We start from the raw sequence: 14,980 nt of genomic DNA, 5'->3' as shown, positions 1-14,980 counted from the left end.
AATAATGGAAGTTATGCTCCTTCGCACCAACCCTTGCAGGTGAATCACGGCTACCTGTGTTGGTTCCAGCACGGTACGGACCTGACTCGTTGCAACGTTCCCATGCTTAGAGGCCATCCGTTGCGGGACGTAACGTGTACATCTTTCGCTAACTTACGGCCGTCTGAATCATGCTACACTGCATGCTAAAACGTAGAAATATAATGCAATGAAACGTAAGCGGAAATGTGGCAGAAACGTCACAAGATGTCAAGAATATTGGACGACAGCTTTTTGGTTCACTCCTGCAACCGCCTTCCACACGGCGTCGTCAGGAGCGCCCCAGTGAAGTGTGACAGAGCGGCTCTTGTTCCCTTTACATACAGACATCAAAAAAAGTTTTGCATCACCCCAGTTCCCAGAACTGCTGAAGATAGACGTTGGCTGTAGATATTGTATCAGAGACACAGTCCCTTTGACTGCTCAGAGATGTCAGTAAACCTGCGCAAAGATGTAAATAACCATCCACCAGCCGACCAGTTCCAGTCACTCCACCAGGAAGGAGTTACATGGCTCGTGCTGTCTGTGGTTCAACCATGCCTAGTCGGTCAATACCGCGGTTCGATCGCGTCCGCATTGTTACTTTGTGCCAGGGAGGGCACACAACAAGAGAAATTTCCAAACGTCTCTGAGTGAACCAAAGCGATGTTGTTTGGACATGGAGGAGATGCACAGACAGGAAATGTTGATGACATGCCTCGCGCAGGCATGGATAACCGCTACCTACGGATTATGGCTCGTAGGAACGCTGACAGCAACGCCACCATGTTTAATTATGCTTTCGCGCAGCCACAGGATGTCGTATTACGACTCAAACTGTGCGCAATAGGCTGCATGATGCGTGACTTCACTCCTGACGTCCATGGCGAGGTCCACCTTTGCAATCAGGACACCATGCAGCGCGGTGCAGTAGGGCCCAACAACATGCCGAAGGTACAGATGGGCTCAACAACATGCCGAATGGACCGCTCAGTGTCGCATACACATTCAACCAGACAATCGTCGGAGACGTGTTTGAAGGTAACCCAAAGAGGCTGAACGCCTTAGACACACTTTCCGGTGAGCGCAGCAAGCTGGAGGTTCCCTGCTGTTTTGGGTTGGCATTTTGTGGGGCCGCCGTACACTGCTGGTGGTCATCGAAGGCGCCGTAACGGTTGTACGATATGTGAATGCCATCCTCCGGCCGATGTTGTTGTTGTTGTTGTAGTCTTCAGTCCTGAGACTGGTTTGATGCAGCTCTCCATGCTACTCTATCCTGTGCAAGCTGCTTCATCTCCCAGTACGTACTGCACCCTACATCCTTCTGAGTCTGCTTAGTGTATTCGTCTCTTGGTCTCCCCCTACGAATTTTACCCTCCACGCTGCCCTCTAACACTAAATTGGTGATACCTTAATGCCCTAGAACGTCCTACCAACCGATCCCTTCTTCTAGTCAAGTTGTGCCACAAACTCCTCTTCTCGCCAATTATACTCAATACCTCCTGATTAGTTATGTGATCTACCCATCTAATCTTCAGCATTCTTCTGTAGCACCACATTTCGAAAGCTTCTATTCTCTTCTTGTCCAAACTAATTATCGTTCATGTTTCACTTCCATACATGGCTACACTCCATACAAATACTTTCAGAAACGACTTCCTGACACTTAAATATATTCTCGATGTTAACAAACTTCTCTTCTTCAGAAACGCTTTCCTTGCCATTCCAGTCTACATTTTATATCCTCTCCACTTCGACCATCATCAGTTTTTTGCTCCCCAAGTAGCAAAACTCCTTTACTACTTTAAGTATCTCATTTCCTAATCTAATTCCCTCAGCATCACCTGAGTTAAATCGACTACATTCCATTATCCTCGTTTTACTTTCGTTGATGTTCATCTTATATCCTCCTTTCAAGACACTGTCAGTTCCGTTCAGCTACTCTTCCAAGTAACGGCGAACATTAAATTTTTTTTTTCTCCACAGATTTTAATACCTACTCGAATTTTTCTTATGTTTCCTTTACTACTTGCTCAATATACAGATTGAATAACATCGGGGAGAGGCTACAACCCTGTCTCACTCCCTTTCCAACCACTGCTACCCTTTTATGTCCCTCGACTCTTATAACTGTCATCTGGTTTCTGTACAAATTGTAAATAGCCTTTCGCTCCCTGTATTTTACCCCTGCCACCTTTAGAATTTCAAAGAGAGTATTCCAGTCAACATTATCAAAAGCTTTCTCTAAGTCTACAAATGCTAGAAACGTAGGTTTCCCTTTTCTTAATCTTGCTTCTAAGATAAGGGTCAGTATTTACTCACGTGTACCAACATTTCTGTGGAATCCAAACTGATCTTCCCCAAGGTCGACTTCTACCAGTTTTTCCATTCGTCTGTAAAGAATTCGCGTTAGTATTTTCCAGCTGTGACTCATAAAACTGATAGTTCGGTAATTTTCACATCTGTCAACACCTGCTTTCTTTGGGATTGGAATTATTATGTTCTTCTTGAAGTCTGAGGGTATTTCGCCTTACATTTTGCTCACCAGATGGTAGAGCTTTGTCAGGACTGGCTCTCCCAAGGCTGTCAGTAGTTCTAATGGAATGTTGTCTACTCCCGGGGCCTTGTTTCGACTTAGGTCTTTCAGTGCTCTGTCAAACTCTTCACTCAGTATCGTATCTCCCATTTTATCTTCATGTACATCCTCTTCCATTTCCACAATATTGCCCTCAAAGTACATGGCCCTTGTATAGACCCTCTATATACTCCTTCCACCTTTCTGCTTTCCCTTCTTTGCTTAGAACTGGGTTTCCATCTGAGCTCTTGATATTCATACAAGTGGTTCTCTTTTCTCCAAAGGTCTCTTTAATTTTCCTGTGGGCAGTATCTATCTTATCCCTAGTGAGATAAGCCTCTACATCCTTACATTTGTCCGCTAGCCATCCCTGCTGAGCCATTTTGCACTTCCTGTCGATCTCATTTTTGAGACGTTTGTATTCATTTTTTCCTGCTTCATTTACTGCATTTTTATATTTTTCTCCTTTAATCAATTAAATTGCATATTTATTCTTTTACCCAAGGATTTCTACTAGCCCTCGTCTTTTTACGTACTTGATCCTCTGCTGCCTTCACTACTTCATCCCTCAAAGCTACCCATTCTTGTTCTACTGTATTTCTTTCCCCAATTCTTGTCAATTGTTCCCTTATGCTCTCCCTGAGACTTTGTACAACCTCTGGTTTAATCAGTTTATCCAGGTCCCATCTCCTTAAATTGACACCTTTTTGCAGTTTCTTCAGTTTTACTCTACAGCTACAATGTCTTACAATTTAAAACCTGGTTCCTAAATCTCAGTCTTACCTTTATATACTCTATCTGAAAATTGTCAAGGCTTCTTCTATGTATACAACCTTTTTTTATGATTCTTGAACCAAGTGTTAGCTATAATTAAGGTATGCTCTGTGCAAAATTCTACCAGGCGGCTTCCCCTTTCTTTTCTCTTCATTTTGTATTTATAAGTCTGTATTCACCTGACCAGAAGTCTGGTTCCTCCTCTCACCGAAGTTCACTAATTCCCACTACATCTAACTGTAACTTATCCATTTGCCTTTTTAAATTTTCTGACCTACCTGCCCGATTAAGGGATCTGACATGACACGTTCCGATACATAGAATGCCACTTTTCTTTCTCCCGATAACGACATCCTCTTGAGTAGTCCCTGCCCAGAGATCTCAATGAGGGACTATTTTACCTCTGGAGTAGTAGGAATTTGTATGTTCTGGGACACTAGGACAATTTTATAAAAAATTAAAAAATCGCTCGTGACTGCATCACGATTTTCTTAATTTTCACAAAATTGTCGTAATCTCCCAGAATATACAAAATCCTACTACTATCCCTTTTACCTAATAATATAATATAATAATTCAATAACGGCTACAATAAAAAATCATTTATTTTACATACATTTCCCATAGGTGATAACACGTATTTACAGTTTCACCACATTTACAATATAATGGAATAATATTGTTTGTGTTTATTAATCTCAATTCTTCGATATTTATTTCTTTGGGTATTGTAGAAAACAAAATATTAGATTTCGAAAAATATGTTTCTCCAGATTTTATAAAGCAATTTTGGATAACAGAAATTACATTATCTGTTTCTTCAAAAATCTCTATACAGTTAATAGGTAACAAGTTAAATCTAAATGCAGATAAAATAAATTTAACTAATTTTTCTCTTACTTCATTATTATCCATTTTAATTTTTATTTGTATTCCTGTTAATTTGTTAGTATTTCTGTTTCCCCACTATACATATTCTAAAAGATCATTAAAAAATAATACAACTATTTTGTAACGAATTTGTTAATTTTTGCTACATTTTACCTAGTGGAACAGAATAAAATGGAGCTTTTTCGAAATATTTGCTGTTATGAGTTGCAAACAATCTGTTAATGGATCAAATTGTTGTTATTTTTGGAAATCTGGATTGTTGCTTCTAATCGTGTAATTCCATTGTCTTTAGCTGATGTAGAAGCAAATGTTTCTTTTAATCTTTTGTCTGGACTATTTAAAAAATCTATAATGTGTTTAGCAAGTTGTTTATTAACACCAGGACTTGTTAATTGGCAAATAAATGTATTGTAGATTTTACCTCTAGAATTACAATTAATCCATGTTAAACAATCTTTGCCAACCGAATTATTGTTGTTAACTAACATTACAATTTTCTTTATATTGTCCTTGCATTATAAATTAAAAATTTTTTGTTAAGTATTCGATCATTTGTTCCTTGTTAAAAATTCCTGCAAAATCCTGTGTTATGTCCAAATCTAATAAATAATAATGTTCCTATTTAAGTTCTTCTAAAATTTCTGGTAATGCTCTTAAAAGTGTATCGAGTTTAACATCTGCTAATACTTCTTTGTAAGGAATAACAACAGGATTTTTATACCTTTGTTCTATAATTTTTATATCTTTGTTAATAATTTGTTTGGTACCTTTAATTATTTGTGCATTGGAATCTAATAAATATGGAATTTTTGCTTTAACTCCATGTCTTGTCAAATTAAATTTAGAAAATCTAGATCTTAAAATACTATTAAAACCACCACATGCTTCTTTTTTTACAAGAAATTTGCTATTTTTCATTTCGCCTTCACAATGTATAAAATCTGTTTTAATTATCATAATATTATCGCAAAATGGTTCTGTAATTGGTTTAAATTCTTCTAATTTTTTCTCTCCTTTTGTGTATATTATATCTCCAATATTTGGAACAAGATTATTATTATTTAAATTTTCTGTAAGTAACCATAATCCAAATCTTTCGTTAGTTGGTTTTACTTTATTTCCCGAGAGTTCTGTTAAAGAATATTTCTTTTCGTTTGTAGCAGACACTTTAATTTCAGCTTCCATTTAGGGACATAAAAGAACATTAGACTTGCAAAAATTAGCTAGAAGTAGAAAAGGTCAAAAAATTGAAAAATAAAAAGTAGCTGAAACTAGGTTGCTGAAAGCATAGTGATGTGATTTTTTTACATATATGAAAATCAACTTTTTTGTTTATTAAGTTATTTTGATGATATTCGGTATATGGCCTACTGTGAGTATGGGACGAACGTATTTGAAGAAAAAATTAAGTTTGTTGCATTTTAAAACAAAAATTGGGTTTGTTGCATTTTATATGTTTCAAGCTATCCACTTGTTGCATTTTATATCTTTTGAGCTGTACTTTGAGACCTGTAGAGACATCTGTGAAAAGTAGTTTGAACTAACTAGATTCCAACTTCTGTCAACAGATGGCACTAGTGTATGTTCAATTGAAAATAACTTGGGAACATACTTCACTTTAGATGTAATTTTCTCTATTTTTTGTTTCTAATTTTGTTGTTCAAATCACATTAATCAATTTTTCAGGCTTGTTCTCCAATTTTAAAATGGAATAATGTTAAGAAAATAATGAATTTGAGCTTTAAATAAATTGATGAAAAAGTTGATTTTTAGAAGATACTTTGTTAGTAGAACAACTATATATACATTCTTCAAGCTCCTTTTACTTCAGCCAAACTTCATACAATCGTTGGCCAATGAGTGTGCGCATATCGAAGGTCATTATAACGTATTTGTGTGGAAAATGCTAGCCATTTGGCTAAAATATCCAACACACTCGCGTATGTACTTAAAAACAGCCCAAATAAAAGAAGCAGTTCTGTTAATTCAGAACTTTGTATTCGTGTAGCGCTGTGTACATAGGGTCAGAGAAGTCTGAAACACAGAAAATGTGTAGGACATTGTGTTAGATGTATTGCAATTTTCAGATCGTGAAAAAAAATTATATTCTTTAAATGAACAACACTAAGCGACAGCTAAAGCAGTCTTTAGGCTGTGCCAAGCCACAATTAAGACAGTGTAGTAAATGTATGATTAAAAAAAGTATTGAAGAATTTTATAAAAATAAATATCGAACTGGTGGACATTCTTATGTATGTAAACAATGCTGTAAGGAACGTAATAAAATTAAAGTTACTTGTAAATGTGGGAAAACTGTAAATAAGTGATATCTAAAAAAATATTTACAAACAACAACTCATAATAATCTTATGGCTGCTAAAGCAAAAAGCAAATAATTTTATATACTTATTCTTTAATATAATTTTAAAAAAGATATTTTTCACAAAATTAAAAAATAGGACAATTTTTGGGCTAAGGAAAAGGTATAAAAATGCTTTTTTAAATTTGTTCCGAAAATAATTTTAAAAAACACGTTTTTCACAGAAGTAAAAAAATAGCACATTTTTTGGGGCTAAGAAAATGTCATAAAAATGCTTCTTTAAAAAATAATAGTTAATTACCTAATTTATTTAATTACATTACATTCACCTATGGGAAATGTATGTAAAATAAATGATATTTTATTATTGCTGTTATTGTGTTATTATATTATATTATTGGGTAAAAGGGATAGTAGTAGGATTTTGTATGTTCTGGGAGATTAGGACGATTTTGTGAAAATCAAGGAAATCGTGAGTGATGCAGTCATGTGCGATTTTTTTTCTATAAAAGTGTCCTAGTGTCCCATAACGTAGAAAATCCTACCTTCTCCGGAATATTTCACCCAAGAGGACGCCATCATCATTTAATCATACAGTAAAGCTGCATGCCCTCGGGAAAAATTACGGCTGTAGTTTCCCCTTGCTTTCAGCCGTTTGCAGTACCAGAACAGCAAGGCTATTTTGGTTAGTGTTATAAGGCCAGACCAGTCAATCATCCAGACTGTTGCCCCTGCAACTACTGAAGAGGCTGCTGCCCCTCTTCAGGAACCACACGTTTGTGTGGCCTCTCAACAGATACCCCTCCATTGTGGTTGCACCTACGGTACGGCTATCTGTATCGCTGAGGCATGCAAGCCTCCCCACCAACGGTAGGGTCTATGGTTCATGGGGGGGGGGGGGGGGGGGGGGGGGATATTCACAGTACACTCGCGAAATGGTCGTACAGGAAAATCCCCCCTTCATCGCTAGTCCAGAGATGCTGTGTCCCATCGCTCGTGCTCCGACTATAACACTACGTTAAAACTCACTTAAATCTTGATAACCTGCCGTTGTAGTAGCAGTAAACGACCTACAACTACGTCTTACATAGGCGTTGCTGACCGCAGCGCCGTATTTTGCCTGTTTGCATATCTGTTTGTTGGAATACGCATGCCTCTACCAGTTTCTCTGGCGCTTCAGTGTATTACAAATGCGTCTTCAGACGACACTTACTGGTTTTCTTTATTTACTGATGGGTCCTCGTTTGTACTTGTTCTGAGATAAATAAAATGTTTTTATTTCACAGTTCGGAAAACTTATGAAAGATTTTTTTTTCGACATTTATAAAAACATCTATGAAATGATTTTAGGGTTAATAATCCACGAAATTGCCGAAAGTTTGTGTATATTTGTATGCGACGAATTCTCCATGTAGTTGTGTAACGCTGTTTAATTATGTGGTAACTGCAGCAGAACAAAGAAATCGATAAGAGCCATCTGGAGACACCTTTGTAATAAATCTAACCCCGGTGTGGGTCGTATTCTAATGACTTTATTTAAGCACACTTACATCTCCTTGCTGTTTCAATTGTAAACCTAATCAATGTTTCTGAACATGTCAACGTCTCGTCGCTGCACTAGATATTTTCCATACTTTTTGTACTTGTTTTGTTCATCGGGAACGAGCGAGCAGCGACAGTAACATCGAGATATCTCGATGACACTGGCGACACGCGTTTAACTAAATTTCATTATATGCTTGGCAACGTGCAATGTTAGATGAGAATGAAATAAAAATATGTGCGTTCTGGGAAGTCTGGTTCACTTACGGAAGCTATAGGATGCAGAAAGCTCGTGTGGCCTGTTATTGAACACTGCTCGAGTGGTTGGAATCCCAGGCGTGTCGAATTAAAGAAAGACATCGAAGCTGTTCAGGAACGTGATTGTATATTGCTTCCTGTTCCGTCCGGTCAGTAAGAAAATGTTTCGGATGTAATGAGGGACTCACTTGAGAGAAAAATACATCGTTTCGTGAAACGCTATTCATTAAGGCTAGGCAACCAGCATTTGCGATAGACTGCAGAATGACATTACCACTGTGAGCGTTCACCCTTCACAAGCACTGTAAGGACAGAATGAGGGAGATGGAGGTTGCAGCTACACTCTGTATCCCTCTGTGGTCTGCTTCTCTTCCTGCTGCACGACGCTGTAAGGGTGAGACGAATAGGTGGCTGTGTGCTCAGGTGTGAGCCACAACACCGCCCAGTTACACGACCCTCATTCTTCGTCAGGTGCAGTACGATCCCAGAAATCTCCATCGAGATATGTTCTCGGAATTTTAAACTGTTCCTTTCGACGCAGGGCTCTTCTGTACGATCGCTTTCTTCCTTTCTTCAATTAGTTTAATCGTGTCGAGCGCACAGGTGTTGGACGTGCGAGGTTCTGCAAGACCACGAAGCTCTACTTTTTTGTCAGTCATTCTAAGTATGTAGTGCGGCTTCATAGTTCCAGGACGCATCGTTTGCTTTCCGCACTGGACCCGCATACGGGAGGACATCGATTTGAAACCGCATTCGGCCTTCCAGATTTAGCCTAATCGCTCCAGGGAAATGCGAGGGTCGTTCGTTTCAAAGGGCACCCCCTATTTCCTTCCCCATCCGCTAACCGTTTCGAGGTTGAGCTCCGTTTCCAACGATCCCGACGTCCACTGGATATTACTCTCCGACCTCGATTCCTTATTGCCTCCTCCACCATAAAACTGGGTTTTCCTAGAAGCATGTACTATGCGCCATGTAGAAGGTACTGCAGCTGCTCTGTGTCATTCCATCGATAGTAACAAAATAGTGAAGGTTTTTTCCACCAAATTACAGTGCGTACCTCGCCAGCGCTTTGTCAGGCGTAAGAGGCCAACTGGTTCTACACGTGTCTAATGTGTAGTATTCTGCGTTCAAGTGAATCAGTTGCTGCAACTCACGTAAAGTTTGTGTGCAAAATGGCTACAAAACGTATTGGAAAGCTGCAACGGCTTCTCAGTGCCGAGGAAGATGACCAACATGTGGGCCAGACCAATGGTCTGTGGAGTAGCATTCAGTAAAAGTGCGCGAATAGTGAAGAGAAGTGGAATTGAAATCGCATTTCGGCGGCCTGCTGAGACCAAAGCTGGTCATAGCCTCAGAGTGCCAGACATTTAAAATGTTCCATGTAGGTATGGCAGCAGTTACGTCGGACAGCCTATTTAAAACCGTTTTCCACCTGTGGAGGCGCCGTCAGCGCCGCACCGAGTACACAAAACTGGAAGACTCTGCGTTCGGAACACAAATCTTGGAAATTTGTGGTATGTTCTATGGGACCAAACTGCTGAGGTCATCAGCCCCTAAGCATACACGCTGCTTAACCTAACTTAAACTAACTTACACTGAGGATAACACACACACACACACACACACACACACACACACACACACACACACACCATGCCTGAAGGAGGACTCGAACCTCCGATGGGGTGAGTCGCGCGAACCGTGACAAAGCACCTCCGAACAAAACAAGTGTATATATAGAAAATCTTATTTGTGCAGACACGGATCTAACCCACTCTTCAACTACTCTGGCTGACTAATTAAAGAGGCTGTGCAAATTGTAACATGTGCTGGAATAAGTTTTGCAGAGATTCACACTCAGCACTTCATGCCAGCGGCCTCTTGATACAGAGAGGCTGTGTACGACTACTTCCCACATTACAAGTGGGGTGCCGCTACTGGTACCAGTACAGCAAAGTCAGCATTTCTGGAAGTCGCTGACGTCAGCACTGGCATTCCAGGATTGCAATGTCAGCAGAATTTTTTCCTATGATTTCCTGCCCTCCCACATTTACTGAAACTGACTCCCCCCTCCATCTTCCTGCTTCCCCACCCTAGCCACACACATACCATACAAGTTGCGAGTGAGCGTCGCAATCAGTGTGCTCTCAGCCGTTAGTTGTGGGCCCCGGTGCACCTGTGTTATGGCCAATGGCGCGCAGGCTGACCGCCCCACCCGTCGAGTAATTTCGTTTATAATCCAGCTGCACGAGCATCGCCACCTGCAGGACCCGCCTCTCTTTGGCAGTTTGCTCGCCGTTCTGGGTATGGCTGTGCAGCGTCCCAGAAATTATCCAAACAATCTGATGGCACTGCATTAGCATAGCGTGGCTTTATGTCGGCGTAACGCCGGCATCACATCAGCGTCACACTGACGTCATGTTGGCGTCACTCGGCGTTATGTCAGTGTGACTGAATTTCCTCATTTTGAGAGAGCTGTAGAGCGATATGTTTAGTTGTTAAAAATCATTCAACCGCCAAGATCGCATAAAATATTACTTTATTTAAGACAACCGGTTTCAACAAACTACGCTGTTATCTTCAGGTCTCTAAAACTTGTAAAACATGTTCATTTTACGCTAACTTCACGCGCAACATGGCAAGAGGATAAACGTTGCATATTCTAAAATGTTTGTGATCGCTAAAATATTTAAAAACAAAGCGCCTTTTTCAAGAGGCTACGTCCATATATATATGTATATCGCTCGCAGTTGGTTGCATCACAAAAACATGGTACACATTAGAAACACTTCCAAGAAAAAGTTTCCTGTATTTCAATGGAAGATTTGTGAGCACTGAGGGTGATGGAAGTGTTGTACAACCAACATCACGGATTACACATAATACATTCGCCTTTCTGTTTCAAGAAGTAAGATTCGACCTTTATGCCTTGAGCTCAATCGCACAAGAAATGCTGGAATCACCTCAGTCTTCAAAACATACATCTCAGCGTCAATTCCGGACCTTAATCCCTTCGAAAATTTATAGCTACTCGCTTTAGCACCTGAATCATACTCAAAATGACTACATAAATACACACACCAAAATAAAGTTTTGCATCACCTCCGTTCTGAGAGTTCTGGAACCTGAACAGAAAATTGGAATAAACATAAACATCATTTCCGCGCTTTTTATTGCCGATGAAAACCACACATTGCATGTTGTACCACCATTCAGCGAGACTTTCAGAGGTGGCGGTCCAGACTGCTGTACACACCGGTACCTCTAATACCCAGCAGCCCGTCCTCTTGCATTGATACATGCCTGTATTCGTCGTGGGGTACTATCCACAAGTTCATCAAGGCACTGTTGGGCCAGACTGTCACACTCCTCAACAGCGATTCGGTGTCTCTTCCTCAGAGTGGTTGGTGAGTCACGTCTTCCACAAAAAGCTCTTTTCAGTCTATCCCAGGCATGTTCGACAAAGTTCATGTATGGAGCACATGCTGGCCACACTAGTCGTGCGACGTCGTTATCCTGAAGGAAGTCATTCACAAGATGTGAACGATGGGCGCGCGAATTTTCCATGAAAACGAATTCCTCGCCAATATGTTGCTGATATGGTTGCACTATCGGTCGGAGGATGGCATTCACGTATCGCACAGCCGTTACGGCGCCTTCCATGACCACCAGCGGCGTACGTTGGCCCCACAAAATGCCACCTCAAATCAGCTGGGATCCTCTACCTTGCTGCACTCGCTGGACGGTGTGTCTAAGGCGTTCAGCCTGACGGGGTTGCCTCCAAACACGTCTCCGACGATTGTCTGGTTGAAGGCATATGCGACACTCATCGATGAAGAGAACGTGATGCCAATCTTGAGCGGTCCATTCGGCATGGTGGTGGGCCCATCTGTACCGCGCTGTATGGTTTCGTGGTGACATGGACGTCAGGAGTGAAGTTGCGCATCATGCAGCCTATTGCGCACAGTTTGAGTCGTAACACGACATCCTGTGGCTGCACGAAACCATTATTAAACATGGTGGCGTTGCTGTCAGCGTTCCTGCGAGCCATAATCCGTAGGTAGCGGTTATCCACTGCAGTAGTAGCCCTTGGGCGGCCTGCGCGAGGCAAACCATCGACATACCTGTCTCTGCATCTCATCCATGTCCAAACAACATCGGTTTGGTTCACTCCGAGACACCTTGACACTTCCCTTGTTGAGAGCCCTTCCTGGCACAAACTAACAATGCGGACGCGATCGAACCGCGGTATTGACCGTCTAGGCATGGTTGAGCTACAGAAACAAGAGCCGTGTACCTGCTTCCTGGTGGAATGACTGGAACTGATCGGCTGTCTAATAGGCGCTGCTCATGCATGGTTATTTACATCTTTGGGCGGGTTTACTGACATCTCTGAGCAGTCAAAGGGACTGTGTCTGTGATACAAAATCCACAGTCAACGTCTATCTTCAGGAGTTCTGGGAACTGGGGTGATGCAAAACTTTTTTTGGTGGGTGTACATTACTACGAATGTTAAAAAGGAGATGATGTGTTATAGATAATGACCCGTGCATTCAAGGAGTGTCATAACAGCAGAATAAAATTATGTCGAGTAACTTGATGTGGAAAGTACTTCAGTTTCAGTGTCAGACAAAGAGCATTTGAAAAATTTTTGGCTGATGCATGTTCATGTCACCTTGGGCGTGTAACCAATGCTTCCAGGGAAACCAAGAAGATCATGGACAGTTAAATCATCTCTTCAGGTACGAGTAGTAACGCCTCGATTGCAAACAGATTGGAGGCGGCATCTAAAGAATGATTGAAGCAATGTTGACAACTTTATAGCAATACTAAAGTGTTCCTAAATTCAGGGTGTTTTCCACGTAATAACTTACAGCTCGACTGGAGTAAAAACAATGTCGGTCTACTGTACAACATGTGTGGAAGGTTTCGTTCTTCTTGCTCGGGAACGCGGTGAATTTAACTGTGTGCTGAACTCTGAGAAGTTCAAAGAATTAGCACCCTTATAGTGGTAACCGACTGTTCCAAACAAAACGAAGTAGTGAATCTGGAGTTATACACGTATGTATTGAAATGGATCAGCGCAAAACTTCCCTCCAGGCTCAGCAGCATATGCGTTACTACTACATTATCATTTCGTAAACTGGTCACCTTCCACAGAAATCACACAACGTGTCGTGTAGAAGTACTGCGTGACATTAATCAGATCCCGCAGTGACGTCACAGAGTTGTTTATATACAGGGCTTCTGTAATGAGTGTGGGCAGTTTATCTTTAAAGATTTTGCATCCACTGCATCCTCTAACACTGGACAAGTATCAACGAAGTATTCCACAATCTTAGCTTCACCTAAGCCGTTTGGTACAGTAGTGTGCTAAGACTCATCAAACCATCATTTGACTGACACCCTGTCATCACGGAAAGTGGTGGAATGCTGAAAATAAGGTAAAATCACTCTGAACCTTTGGTCATAAAGTCAAGACAGTTTATGCCGAAGACGATGAAAATAAAAAATTTGTGGGTGTGTTCCAGTTTGAAGAGTGTATCAGTACGGAATCTTGAGGATTACAGTTTCCCACCAATTCGGAGACTTGGGCAAATGTATGGCGATAACAGCAGCAGTAGTTATATTGAGAAGAAAACGGAAAAATATCTTTAAGTTGGATTATAAAGAAATAATTTTTTTTAAATGTTTGTACTTACTTTTTACATTATATTCTTCACTAACACGACCTACAGGTTTCAGGTTTGGATTTCGGACCGTGCACGTCCGCCGCTCTGGCTGAGTCTCAGCTGCGTGTTGTGTCTCAAAGCCACCACACGATGCAACATCTGTGCCATGCACGCACCGAAATCAGCGCAGTGTCTCAGTGTTGGGGAAATGTTATTTTTTTGGGGGGTCATCTGTCCCCTGACTGGTTTGATGCGGTCCACCACGAATTCCTCTCCTGTAAGAACCTCTTCATCTCAGAGTAGCACTTGCAACCTACGTCCTCAATTATTTGCTGGATGTATTCCAATATCTGTCTTCCTCTACAGTTTTTGCCCTCTACAGCTCCCTCTAGTACCATGGAAGTCATTCCCTGATGTCATAGATGTCATATTATCCTGTCCCTTCTCCTTGTCAGTGTTCTCCACATATTCCTTTCCTCTCCGATTCCGCGGAGTATCTCCTCATTCCTTACTTTATCAGTCCACCTAATTTTCACCATTCCCCTGTAGCACCACATCTCAAATGCTTCGATTCTCTTCTGCTCCGGTTTTTTCCACAGTCCATGTTTCACTAACATACAATACTAGTATACATAAGTGCATTCTCAGGAATTTCTTCCTCAAATTAGGGCCTATGATTGATACTAGTAGACTTCTGTTGACCAGGAATGTCCTTTTTGCCAACGCTAGTCTGCTTTTGATGTCCTCCTTGCTCCGTCTGTCATTGCTTCCACATTCCGCACTCATTCCATTCAGGATATCATTTAGTTCTTCTTCACTTTCAGTGAGGATAGCAATGTCATCAGCGAATCGTATCATCGATATTCTTTGTCTTTGAATTCCACACGTCAACCTTTCTTTTATTTCCATCCTTGCTTTAGATATTAATGT

At 40.9% G+C, this 14,980-nt stretch overlaps 1 protein-coding gene across 1 annotated transcript in view; it reads left to right on the top strand.

Moving 5' to 3' along the window:
• LOC126460492 (NAD(+) hydrolase sarm1-like) overlaps positions 1 to 14,980 on the top strand; it is a 1,203,839-nt gene that overhangs the window by 237,110 nt on the left and 951,749 nt on the right. The window lies entirely within an intron of this gene.

Source organism: Schistocerca serialis, chromosome 1 (assembly GCF_023864345.2).
Source record: "Schistocerca serialis cubense isolate TAMUIC-IGC-003099 chromosome 1, iqSchSeri2.2, whole genome shotgun sequence".
NCBI classification, from domain to species: domain Eukaryota; kingdom Metazoa; phylum Arthropoda; class Insecta; order Orthoptera; family Acrididae; genus Schistocerca; species Schistocerca serialis.
Note: the sequence above shows the minus strand (reverse complement) of the source record. Positions and strands in the feature narration are given on the sequence as shown.